Genomic DNA, 14,559 nt, shown 5'->3' with positions numbered 1-14,559 from the left:
AAAACATGATTCACTATTTGTGTACTATCTCAGATATTGAACTTGAATGGCAAGCAATCATTGTCTTGCACATATACAGTGCTAGTTACATATCATTCCCTCAGTAGTGCTGTTACAAATGTCCCCAGTGAGTTGTAAGCCAAAAAAAATTGTGGGAATCACTTTCAGGAATGATTGGTTTTCGGAATAAGCCGGATAACGGATACTCGGATACGGGATACTCAACCTGTATATATATATATATATATATATATATATATATATATATATATATATATATAGATAAGATACAAAAATACACAAACATATATACACTTTCATCCAACCACACTTAAGAGGACAACAATTTACCTATGTCCACATCAAAGAAATCCCCATGTGTCACATCAAAGGCAGGGGATGAGGATGTGGTGTGAGTCCTTGAGGTGGCAGAACGGGATGCTGTATGTAGAATCAAAGACAAACATAAGTTGTGAGAGAGAGAAAAAGAGAGACAGAGAGAGAGACAGATACAGAGAGGAGGATGGCTCTGTCAGAACACACACCTGTCTCCTCAACAACAAATAGATCCCCCTGGGCAGGATCAGCAGGAGTAGCCACTGAACGGCTCGGAATGCTTGCGGTGACAGACCGCAATGAAGCACGGGATGCTGTATGGAGAATTAAAGACAAACATAAGTTGTGAGAGAGAGAGAGAGAGAGAGACAGAGAGAGAGACAGATACAGAGAGGAGGATGGCTCTGTCAGAACACACACCTGTCTCCTCAACAACAAATAGATCCCCCTGGGCAGGATCAGCAGGAGTAGCCACTGAACGGCTCGGAATGCTTGCGGTGACAGACCGCAATGAAGCACGGGATGCTGTATGGAGAATTAAAGACAAACATAAGTTGTGAGAGAGAGAGAGAGAGACAGAGAGAGAGACAGATACAGAGAGGAGGATGGCTCTGTCAGAACACACACCTGTCTCCTCAACAACAAATAGATCCCCCTAGGCAGGATCAGCAATGGAACGGCTCTGAGTCCTTGCGGTGCCAGACCGCGATGAAGCACGGGATGCTGTAGGGAGAATAAAAGACAAACATAAGTTGAGTGAGAGAGAGAGAGAGAGCCAGATACAGAGAGAGACAGAGAGAGAGACAGAGAGACATAGACAGAGAGACAGATACAGAGAGGAGGATGGCTCTGTCAGAACACACACCTGTCTCCCCCACACCTAATAGTTCCCCCTGGGCAGGATCAGCAATGGAACGGCTCTGAGTCCTTGCGGTGCCAGACCGCGATGAAGCACGGGATGCTGTAGGGAGAATAAAAGACAAACATAAGTTGAGTGAGAGAGAGAGAGAGAGAGAGCCAGATACAGAGAGAGACAGAGAGAGAGACAGAGAGACATAGACAGAGAGACAGATACAGAGAGGAGGATGGCTCTGTCAGAACACACACCTGTCTCCCCCACACCTAATAGTTCCCCCTGGGCAGGATCAGCAATGGAACGGCTCTGAGTCCTTGCGGTGCCAGACCGCGATGAAGCACGGGATGCTGGAGGGAGAATAAAAGACAAACATAAGTTGAGTGAGAGAGAGAGAGAGAGCCAGATACAGAGAGAGACAGAGAGAGAGACAGAGAGACATAGACAGAGAGACAGATACAGAGAGGAGGATGGCTCTGTCAGAACACACACCTGTCTCCCCCACACCTAATAGTTCCCCCTGGGCAGGATCAGCAATGGAACGGCTCTGAGTCCTTGCGGTGCCAGACCGCGATAAAGCACGGGATGCTGTAGGGAGAATAAAAGACAACCATAAGTTCACCAAGAGAGAGAGAGAGAGAGACAGAGAGAGACACACAGAGAGAGACAGAGAGAGAGAGAGACACAGAGACAGAGAGAGAGAGATAGACAGAGATGGCTCTGTCAGAACACACACCTATCTTCCCCCCACCAAATAGATCCCCCTGGGCAGGATCAGCAACTGAACGGCTCTGAGTCCTTGCGGTGCGAGACCGCGATGCAGCAGGGGATGCTGTAGGGAGAAAAAAAGACAAACATAAGTTCAACACCAGAGAGAGAGCGATAACATATGTACACTTTCCAAATGAAACAATGGAGAGCTACACAGCCAAACAAACAAATCCCGTCTCACATTTGTCAAACACAGTCTGTGACACAGTAGCTGATTGGCATGCCATTTGTGGCTTACCATGTTATATATTTGTACGCATCCATAATGTTGTGCGGGTTGAAAAAGAATGTGACAATGGCACAATTACAAAACATACCTGTGTCATCATCTGAATCACCAGAGTCATGTTGAGGCACTGAAGCTGCCAGTACTTTCAACTTTTTGGCCCGGGGACCCCTTGAACCCACAGGGGATGTGTCCCATTGCTTGGCCTTTGAGATCTTGCTGGCTCCAGAAGGAGAGGAGGACCTTCCTTTTTTTTCACGTGCAGCTGTGATGACAAATGACACAACCACAACACATCCTCATTAGCATCACAAGCAGCCACAACAATAAAAACAGAGACTACCACAAACAATAGATAAACATGACACCTACATTACAAGAGTACTCCAATAATGTTGGCACAATTGTAATGTGTATTGTAAACAATTAAAATTCTAACATGATGTTTACACATGCACAACACACATTAATGCCTCTAATTAGCAAAACAATATTAATGGATGTTGAGTCTGGAATGCAAACCGTAACATTTGTCATTGGAATGAGGTTTATGTTAAAAACACACAGGCGTTGCTATGGGATACAACAACAATAGTTAGCACAACGATTAATGCAAACACACCTACAAAACAACAAATTATAAGACAATGAGGACTACACATAAACACTGCATCTGAAAATGCAGCCACAAACATACATAACAATTGTAAACCGGTTCCATTTATATAAGATCAGTTCCAAACTACATCATAAACATGACATACATGTATGTATGTTGCTTGATTTTAGCTTTGAAATAATCAAAAGCAGCAATGTGGGGAAGCATTAATGATGTTAATCAGCTTCACTTTAACCAGACCTAATTAATAGATTGAGTGCAGCATGTGCACTGCAGGTGGGCCAGATGTTACAGGTGGAAATCATTAATTTGGCCACAGTTTTAGCATTTCTGTGCAGGGTTAATACTGGCTGATTAATGCTTACACAGCAATATAGATCTCACTTTGATGTACAACAACAAAATCAATTTAGCACAGCACATAAGACATCTGTCCCCATGCAAAGCATATGGTTTGGATTTTGAAACAAGCATTTTAGCTGGTTACACTAAACTACAATAACACCAAATTAATTCACACAAAAGAACATTTACATGACTGTGAGGTATTGTGGTTTGCACTGTTTGTGCAGACCTAACCTGTGCAATTGTGTTGTAATGCAAACAAGTTGTAACCTTCACATGTCAACATACTGCTTGTGTCGACCAAATGTCTAGATAAAAAAATTTGCCCCAAACAACTAAACCATGTGAGTGGTATAGCATGTGTACATTACAGTGCTAATGAACTGGGTGTGTGGCTCATTGGTGACTAAACAATGACGGTTGTGAACAAAAAAATTGTTATGTTGCATCCTAGCTATGATAAAACTACCAATACTCACCAGCATGTCGGGCATCCGAATCAAGCACACCAGGTGGGCTGATAATCTCTTTTGGAATCAGAGTGGCCATTGCCCGCTCATAATCCTTCCAGTCAATACGGGATGGGACATTGGGCCCATATCGGCGACGATGCTTCCCCTCCTTAACCAGTTTCTCTTTGACAAGCCGACGGATGTCGTAGAAGCGTTTTTTGCAATTTGCAAAGTCACGGACAACGGTCCCATGAGCATTGACTGCTTCCACTACTTCCTTCCAGATATTTGCCTTCCGTGCTGCGGACACTGGCTGGAAAAACAGTGGGCCCTTATGCTTGATAACACTGTGCAGAAGGGCAGTGCTTTCAGCAGCTGAGAACTTGGGCATCTTCTTAGCAGCTTTCTTTTTCCCCTTCTTGGAGCCAGCAGGGGTGTCAACAGGCACTTCAGAATCCTCTTCATCCTCACCCTCACCTTCCTCAGCCACATATTCCTCATCCTCCTCCTCATCCAGCTCCTCGTCACCCACCATCACATCAGGCACCTCCTCCACCTCACCCATGGAACTTTCCCCACTCTCAGACATGAGCCCAAACTTCTACCACACAAAATAAATGAAACACAAACAACACAAAACACACTCCTACTCCTTCCCTCAAACACACACACACACACACACACACACAAACACACACAAATATCGACTTTGGAACAAAAAAGAAAAATAACAAGTGACAAACTTTTAAAAGGACAAGACAAACAATAGCACAAGACAACTTTCAGAACAATACACACTCAGAAATCACTTAGAACCAACTCACCAAAAAACACCAACCAACTCTCCACTGCACCTCTCTCCTCCACACTCCAAACTACACCCACAACAAGTTTTGGCGCCTTCACGACTTATATATGGCTGGGAGAGGCCTCCCAAGTGTAAAAGGAATACACCAATCACGCTTGTGCTTTCAGTTTCGTAGTGACGCATGTGGAATAAAATACGATTTTTCGTAGAATGTTCCACGACAATTCGTGAAATATCTAGGTTTCTACCCTCGATATCCCTACGACATTCGTATTTCGTAAACGAGTCTACGACAATACGAAAACATGTCTAAACCCAAATACGCATGGCTACGACATCGATAAATACGATTTTTTATACGACAACTCTAAGATAAATAACATTCCGGAACACGACTTTTTTTACAACATCACCAGTCGTACACATTCGTAGACGGTCGTAGAACAAATACGAATACGAATTGGTGTACGAATCCATTTTGGTAAATGTCCCCCAGAGAGTCTGATATGGAGAGGTAGAGAATTCCAGAGATAAGGAGATCAACCATCAAAATCTTGGAGGTAGGAGTGTGGGAGCAAGTTTTCAATAGCATTAGCATTGCATAGAGGGCAGGTGGGAGTGTAAAGAGAGAAAAGGTCAGATATGTAGGGGGATGGCTTTGTAAGTGAGTGTGAGGAGCTTTATATGTATTCTGAAGGGGAGCCAGTGCAGGGCTTGTAAGAGACGGGAGGTGGACATAGCACGTTTGAAGAGGAAGATGAGACGGGCAGCAGCATTAAGGGTAAGATTGGAGTAGAGAGAGGTGTTTGTCAGGGAGGCCAGAAAGGAGGAGATTACAGTAGTCCAATCTGGATATAACTAGGGAGTGGATGAGGGTCTTTGTAGCATCCTGGGTGAGATAGGGTCTGACCCTTGAAATATCTCTGAGGGATAAAACAGTGAGAGGTGCTAAAGGTGTGGTCTGATAGAGAAGGAAGAGTCAAGGATCCAAGACAGCGTACTTGAAGAGATGTTTGTGCCATCCATCCACGGCTACAGTCAGGGGCGTAACTAACTATTCAGCGCCCCCCCCCCCCCCGCCGCACTTTTATTCGGCGCCCCCCACCTAACCTGCCCCCCCTTCTTACCCGCGGTCTGCGTCGTCTTGCCCGGCTCTCTGTCGGGACCTTCCTGACGTCACGGTCCCGGCCGGCTCCTGCTGCTACAATGAAAACGGACTCTTAGAAAATTGCTGCCCCATACTGCAGACAGAACAATGTCTGCAGTATGGGGGCAGCCATTTTCTAATTGTCAGTTTTCATTGCAGCAGGAGCCGGCCGGGACCGTGAGGTCAGGAAGGTCCCGACAGAGAGCCGGGCGAGACGCAGACCGCTGGTAATTATAGCCCTGCAGCCCCCCCAGTGGCGCCCCCAATTTCTCTGCGCCCTCCCGCCACCGCAGGGGCTGCGGAGCTATAGTTACGCCACTGGCTACAGTGCTGACTACCTAGTACAGGGACGGTGGCAGGTGGGGAGTGTGACGTGGCGGTACACTGGTCAGACTGTAATGCAGGTTTCCTAAGGTGAGCTCAGGGAGGACAAAAACCTCCCATGGAGCAGAAGGGTTGAGTACATATAAACATGCATGTGAATATGTATGTAATACATTATTTGTGCTGGTGGTGTATCCTGGATCGCCAGGACTCAGCATTAGTCTCCACCATTCTAAATCCGCCACCTTGACTTCTGTGAAACTAGACAATGACAATCTGCGGTTGGGCTTTGGAGAGCAAAGCTTAATACAGAGTCCCGAGCTCTGGAGGCGGCTGTGATACTTGGGCCCACTGCCGATCCAGGATACACTGCCAGCACATATATTACATAAGACTTCACAGGACTGTTTATATGTAATTGGAACCCCCACCCCCAAAAGATAGTAAATATTGGTGAGGTTATGGTCGATGGTGGGAAGATGATCAGCTGTCTTAGACATGATAAGTTTAAGAAAGCGCTGGGACATCCAGGAACAGATAACTGAGAAACAGTTGGAGATAGGAATGAGGCGAACGGGGGAGAGGTCAGTGAAGGAGAGGTAGATTTTTATTGTTTATATAGTGAACACGTATTCCACAGCGCATTTACAGAAAATATTTTTGAACATTTACATCAGTCCCTGCCCCCAATGGAGCTTTTAATCTATATTCCCTACCACATGTACAAACACACAAAGTCATTATAGGGTTAATTTTGTTGGGAGCCATTTAACCTACCAGTATAATTTGGGAATGTGGTAGGAAACTGGAGTGCCCTGAGAAAACCCACGCAAGCACAAGGAGAATATACAAACGGGATGCAGTCAAAATCCTGACGGTCAAAATCCCGACAGGGTCAAAATCCCGAATGGGTCAAAATACCGACAAGGACAAAATCCCGACATGGACAAAATCCCGACATTTAAAATCCTGAAAGGGTCTAAATCCCAACATTCAAAATCCCAACAGGGTCAAAATCCCGACATATAGAACGTACAAGTGAAACAGTCTACATGACTTTTGGTCTACAGATACGAGGTCGACATGGGTTTTTTCACTGTTTTTTGAACCGTCATGTGCCGACAGGCAGTATTTCATGCGCTACCATCCACTACGGCGTGGTGGGAGAATAAAATAGTGTGCCGAGCGCAGTGATGCACCGTGCCCAAAGCATTGCGAGCGAAGCAAGCAATGCGAGAGGCTGCGGTTCACTTGCAACTGTGTCCATGTCGACTGTGTCGACATTCGGGTAAAAAAACAGTGGAAAAACCCATGTCGACCTCGCACCTGTCGACCGAAAGTCATGTAGACTGTTTCACCTGTACATGTCAGGATTTTGTCCTTGTCAGTATTTTGACTCATTCAGGATTTTGACCCTGTCGGGATTTTGACCGTCAGAATTTCATACCGAATCCATACAAACAACACACAGTTATGGCCATGGTGGGAATCAAACCCATGACCTCAGTGCTGTGAGGCAGTGATACTAACCATTACATTGTCCGTCTGAATGTAATCAGCATACAGGTGATATTGGAAGTTGAAGGAGCAAATGAACTCACCTAAAGAGACATAGAGAAAGAGAAAAGAAGAGGACTAAGAACAAAACCTTTGGGGACACATAGTAGTAAAAGTGGTGAGAGCTGGAGTCATGAGAGGGGACAGCGAAGGAGCGGTCAGAGAGGTAGGAGGACAGCCAGGAGAGGGCAGTATCGTGCAGACCAAGGGAGTGAGGGATTTGCAGAAGGAGAGGGTGGCCCACAGTGTCAAAAGAAGTAGAGGGGACAAGAAGAATAAGCAAAGAGTAGTGGCTCTTAGATTTGAAAGTAAGTTGGTAATTGCAGACTTTAGTGAGGGCAGTTTTAGTGCAGTGGAGAAGATAGAAGCTAGACTGGGATGAGTAAAGCATGAGTGAGAGGAAAGAAAGGCAGTAAGGCGGTTATAGACAAAGTGCCCAAGGAGTTTGGAGGCAAAGGGGAGGAGACAATGACATGCTTAAGAGTAGACGGGACAGTGAATGATGAATCAAGAGATTGAGGGCTACATCTCTCCTTCTGCCTGTTCCCATCTTGCCCACTGCAAGAGGCAAAATTAGAGAAGTAGTGGAAGAGGTAAGTGGGGATAGAGTATAGTGGTGAAGTGGTTAGAGGGAGGACAGGATGAGAACCATAAATTCATCTCCAGATACCAAGAAGAAAGAAGTAAGATGGATGGGGAAGGGTGGTCGGTGAAAGAAAGGGACAGGTTGCTGATGGCTTGGTAGGATGTGATTTCTTGATAATGGAGTCGATTTTTAATTTGAAGTAGGTGACAAAGTCAAGTGCAGAAAGAGTTGAAGTGAGGCTTGGCAGAAAAGGGCGTTGACAGCGGCCATGAAATGTCAGGAGTTCAAAGATTGGGAGTAGATGAGGTAAATCATCCATTAGAAAACAGAGCACAATACATGTCATATGAGGTTATGGTAGCAAACAATATGCCAGATCAGCTTTTCCACAAACCAGCCTGGTAGAATACTCTTACAGTCAAGATGCAAGGAGTTTGTAAACGTCTTTGCAGATAAAGTTTCCACCCTCCATGCTCGATTCCTCATTGTAATAAATCATAAATATAAGGTTTATATTAACAATCCACAGAAACCACAGCCTGCACCAATAATAAGGAATGTCCAACCGCTCCACAACAGCCCAAAAAGACAAAGTAAAAGAAAAATAGCGCAGAGCCCATTCAACACAGTCTCCAAAACAGTCATTTCCACAATGTCCTACATGATTTCCTGATTACAATTAAATCAATCCAAATTTTCTAAAAAAGTTTTCAAGGTTCACAGACTGAGTGATTGGCTGGTAGTTCATCCCTCTCCGATTTATCACTTTTTGAAGCTTAGTGCATATTGCCTTGAATCTTCATATTTAATTTTTTTGCCTCACAATCTTTCACTTACTGTATGTGGTGGAAATAATTAGCATCTGTTCTCTATTTTTGTATTGACAGTACTTATGGATGGATGATTTCACTAATGACCAGAGGCTTTAACCCTGTATTTACTTTTCAGTATGGTCCTCCCTCAGAATGTTATACTTAACCTATTAATAGTTTCCTCAAAAGTAATCCAAAGATTTTATCAAAGAGAAGGGACAGTGTGTCCTTTTGTGCATTACCTCAAACCTATTTATTTCTCACACACACCTGTACAAAAATAATAATGATACACCTTAAACATAAAAATCCATAAACTGAGACATTCTTCTCCAAAGTCTGCCTACCAGAGGGACCAGCGCATATCAGATGTTAAGCTCGGCAATTCTGCTACAGATCCTTCCGGGTAAAATATCCTGTTAACTGCCGACCAACATGTTTCAATTGTTTAAACGCATTTCAATGTCAGTGTCAATACCCAGAATGCACACAGGGGCCAAAGGAGTGCCAAATTCACAAGCCAACCAATGGAAACCCCTCTATCACTCTGAATATTAAACCTGGTAACTTCTATCACTTTAGAATAAACTTAATAATAAATAATAAATTAACTACAAATAAACATTTTTCTTTCCTTGTATTCTTATAAACCTACTTGTTCTTGGAACATTCAGAAAAAAACATTTTCCTTTGTTCTCTAAAATGTTTTGCCCAAATTTAATAAAGGCAAATGGCTTTTAACTCTTCTAAATTATGTTTGCAAAACCACAGACTTTACATTGAAGTTGGAAGGCGGTGCCCTGCTGCTTAATACTACACGGGTGTGATGGGCGAATGTTATTACACTTTCATCTTTTACATATTATATATCTATTTATACTGGTATGATTATGGTGGTTATGTACATACACCTATTATATGCTTGTTTCCATTGTCAGCTCTAATATTAGGCAACTTTAGGTAGCTGCCGAGGGCACCAGCATCTTGGGGAGCACCACTGAGTCTGCCTATCATAAAATGAAGATTGTCTATGAAGAGGTGGCGGCTGTGGAATGTCTAAGGTACCACCTCCAGATATTCATTTGAGGTGCTGTAATGTGGCTATTGGTGGCAGTGTGAAGTTGGGAGAGGAGGGGAGTAGGTTGTAGTTTTTCCAAGATGTCTTAAACCAGCCTTGTATGGAAGTACATTTATTTATATATGCAAAGACTATCTAATTTATTCATGTCGCACGCAACCAATAATTGAATGTCCAGATTTATAACCAATGAATATTATTTATGAATGTAAACTGATGAAACTGTATCATGGATTACAAAATATAACAATACAGGTATTATACATAATAACGATTATTATGCTCCAGCATCCTTAAATAAAGCTAACCTCAGTGTTATATACTGTGTATGTGAATTACAGTGCTGGGAAGGGGGCGTGGCTATGAAGCAGCCATTTTAGAATAACTACTTGTCGGCCATCTTAGCTAGAACACATGTTAGTCTGCCACATGGCATTTCCGCCATCTTAGATTCCACTACATAGCACATAAAGGAAACCTTAGCAAAAGACTATTAACTTCCGCCTGGCAATCACACATACACTGACTGTATGTTCATTTATTTCTATTCATAACATTTACTCCAAATTTAACCTTTAACCTGCATCATGCAATACTCACAACTCTTACAATAACTCGCACATTCAGCAAACATACTTTACCTGCAGCATACACAATTGAATATCATTTAAGCTACAATGTACTTCTCTGTACAGAACACCTAACTGGCACATACAATCTATGGCCTTGCTATATCATACTCACATCCCATGCCGTTACACACACACCATCCGAGCATCATGCTATCAACATTTGTTACATATAAGTTGTTTCCATCCGATAGTCTATCCAGACACTCTTACTGGACACCACACAATGGCTAGTTTAACTATCCAGACACATAGCAGAGAAAAGCAAGCTATTTACACTCCTTGCATACAAACGATCCAGGAACTAGGCCTCTGCTTTTCCACATGGCAGCAGCAGGCTTAGACCTCACTTTATCCACATGTAAACGTACACGGCTATATCTACCAATTTAAGCATATCCTTGCTCACAAATCATAACAGCTACACATACCCATATATAATCTACCGACTGCTGCCTACTATATAGCCACTGTGAACCACAATACAATCCATGAACTACAGGCTAGCTAAATCATTCACACAGATCACCTTCAACTACAGACAGAAGCTTTCTTTGTCCAAACCATCGGTAAACATACGCTGGGCCTATGCACATGTGTTTATCTGAAGACAACTAAAAATGGAAGTTAACTACTCCTAAACTCTCTAGCATAATCCATATTACATAACCGGGGTCCTAGTACACAATACAATTATATGATACATAATACTTATCAAATCCAAATCCATATGTTATGGAAGGAGCCTCCCGGTGAAGCGAGACCCATCCTCTCTGTGTCTTGAACGAACAGCAAGTGACTATTTGATTTTCTCTGGCTTTCAAGAGAACTCTCGGGGGAGGAGTTGATCCTATTGTCTTCCCCTGGTATCACTTAGCTTTTGTTTACAGTATCCTATGACTGGCTTAGCTGCTTTCCAGAGAACCATTCATTCACCTCCTTTCATTAGCTTATAGACACGCCCCTCTGATTGCTGTATCCTAATCTTATGTGAACTTATGATTTGTAATAACATGTGAGTGCAATATGATATGGAATTCCAATAACTGTCATCTGACAGTTATTATAATTTCGCACATTTTGAGTCCAAACATGACATTATGTTATATCTAAAAATATGTAAATTAATATTCGATCTTTTCCTTACTTATGAGATATGAATAATATTTATCTCAGACTATATTAATTTAGTGGGCATGATTATAATTATGATTATGGAAATTATATGCTGGGAAAAATTAGGCATTGACAGTCGCCCATTTGACAGATTATAATAACTGTCACATTAATAATGCATAATTTCCGCATTAATTTTCATAATTCATAAAATTTCAATATTTTTCATAAAAATATTTTTCATTGATAAAAAAAGATTTTTAAAGGGTGGAACTTATGTGTATGTATAAAGAAGGAGATGTATCATTTTTGCGCAATGGCTTAATCCGAGATTAATAATAAATGGGGGAGTGCATTTACTTAACGCCAGCATGTCCAGACTATGACCTCACAATAGTTGTAGGGCCACAGCCCAGACACACACGACTGAATGATACATTTGGGGAGTGTATGTGTAGTCTATGTGGGTGTAGTGTTCCTGCATAGGTGTTGTGTAACCTACCGCAGGGTGTACAGGGTTGTACAACCTTCATATGTCCTACAAAGGATGCTGGGTAAACATGGATGAACAACATAACAAAAAAAACAATTTAACAGAGTATTATAAAGATTTCCTGAAAGAGTGGAGAACAGTCATTTCTCCTTGGGCAGTAGGGGATTAAAAAACCTGAATAGGGTCCCAGGGTAAAAAACCTTCTACGCCCTTTTGGGTCATTCCTAGTGTCTCTTGACATTAAAACTATGGGCCAAAGAAAAAAGTCTCTAGTGGGTCTTCTGCTCATCATGACGTGGGGTCGTCTAGGGGTCATCATTCTCTTGGTCGGCTTGTGTATTTCGTCGGCTCTTGGGGCTTTCTAGCTGGGTTCCTGTCTAGTCATCTGTCGGTATCCAAGTCGTCATCTCGAGGACCATCATCTGTCTACTGCTGGGCTCGTCTCTCCCTCTCCATTGCATCTGTAGGAAAAAGAAGTATCAATATTTTTGCATTTCCACCTATTTTCCCTACCATCCTTGGCTTCTTGTATTTCATCCGATCCACTTGTAGACTTCCGATAGTTCTGTCGTCGACTTGTTTCCCTGTAGAGACATAAACAGAAAGAACTTCCCAAACGTTAAAAATATCCCGCCTCCCACATCTGTGAAGCTTCTACACTCTAGAGTGCTATAGTTTAACCCTCGCCTTACTGTCTTTTGACACTAGGTGGCGCTCTAATTTACTTAAGGGTATTTCTACCCTGTACTACCAAACCTCTTTCAATGTAACCTCTATACCACTCCATATATTACAAATACAGTTTTCTGAGCCAGATAATCTGTGTTCTTCTTCGGAAAAATGTGACTAGAGGAAATCTGAGATATTCAGAATATTCAATCTCTCATTTTCCTCTTCTCTGTCTAATCACTAGGGACTATCAGTTACTTGACATCTGGACCTAACACTATCAATATCTTGAGATTTTTAAATCTCATTTAAAAACACTGTAATATATCTCGTTGTCTAGGGGATGAAACTTTTTCAATGTTAGATCCATACGCTCTCCATGCAATTAGGAGCAACAGGGGCTTCCAAATCCAATGCGTCACATTTGACCGGGTCCAATCACAGCTCTTTCCGGCTTACTAAACAACACAAAGAAAAACAAATCGTTAGACACCTTACATGACATATGTCTGATTCTGAGAACCATCAAAACAAACAATAACAATCAAACAAACAAAAGAGAGTATGTATAAACTAACTTCCATTTCTCCTTATCTCCTTACCTGATTCCTAAGAACCTGGACTGACAATTACATCACATACAAGTCACCACTAGGTGGCTATTAACCTTTAACCACTTCCCTATATCTATGTGTTTACATACATATGTGTCATGGGAACTATATGTCATGTAATGAACAAGCATGTTTCAAAAACAAATTTCCTTATACGTCGTTACCCTGGTACCGAGGGCGGATCGTATGCAGTACTCCTTTGAGTAGAACATGTTATCTTGTTCTCTACCTTTCCTCGTGTTCTATACCTGTATGTCTTACCATAGTCTAAACCTTCATGTGTTAGCTGTAATATTGTGTTCTATTCTTAAATCTTTAATCTACTTGCTGAAAGGGGGGAAAGAAAGTTTAGGAGTCTTTCTAGTTACCGTTCTTCATTTGGGTGTCATCTCTGCTTCTCTATACCTACAGCAGTTATTAACCTGGGGATGTAATTAATTTCAAATACAATTTGGCATTCTCAATTTATCTTGTTACCTTAATACTTATTACCTGAGTCAATGTGAAACCAGTATACCTACTTCTCCAGCTGTCAATTTGGCGTCAACTGTACCTTCTCTTACCACTTGGGAAAAACAAACAGCATCCTCTCTGGCTGTTTGACTCCGCCTTACATTTGACTTCTCTCGTCTCGGAGATGACAGCTGTCTTGAATATTGCGTCAACACTTACTAATCCTTAACAAGGAGTTGACACAGGGTATAGGTTAGTCCGTTTCACAATTACATCAGACACTTTAGAATAACTGGTCCCATTATATATATGAATGGGGGGAGTATTGCTATTCCGCATTAACAGTCTAATTGCATCTGTGTCATCACTTTTCCTATTGCCATTTCCTATACCACAGTTTTAAACAAACACTATGCCTCTTCTTACCTCGCGTTGATGAGAGCAGACATTGTTTTCAATTCTTATTGTGTAATTCATCCGGTTCGAAGCTATCAACACTGGGAAATTCTAAACTTGCTGCCTGTGTATTCCTTTTTCATTTCTTTTGGCAAACAACTGCTCGTTCACCGTGCTCACAGCACTTAATAAAAGCAGCCATTCCTTTTGGCTGGCTTGCTTCCTCCCTAACATGCACGTTATCACAGCGTGACCCGTTATTACCCATAATTACA

General features: G+C 42.3%; 1 long non-coding RNA gene across 1 annotated transcript; it reads right to left on the bottom strand.

The window, feature by feature from the left end:
* Positions 1 to 379: 379 nt before the first annotated feature.
* LOC146021350 (uncharacterized) lies at positions 380 to 1,007 on the bottom strand. Its single transcript, XR_014450879.1, has 4 exons — positions 964 to 1,007; positions 757 to 861; positions 546 to 650; positions 380 to 441 (listed from the first exon to the last, which is right to left on the bottom strand). It is a non-coding gene; the product is annotated as an uncharacterized LOC146021350 (long non-coding RNA).
* Positions 1,008 to 14,559: the final 13,552 nt, after the last annotated feature.

The sequence above is a fragment of the Crinia signifera genome, chromosome 7 (assembly GCF_055691185.1).
Source record: "Crinia signifera chromosome 7, ASM5569118v1, whole genome shotgun sequence".
NCBI classification, from domain to species: Eukaryota; Metazoa; Chordata; class Amphibia; order Anura; family Myobatrachidae; genus Crinia; species Crinia signifera.
This window is presented reverse-complemented; position numbering and strand designations above follow the sequence as displayed.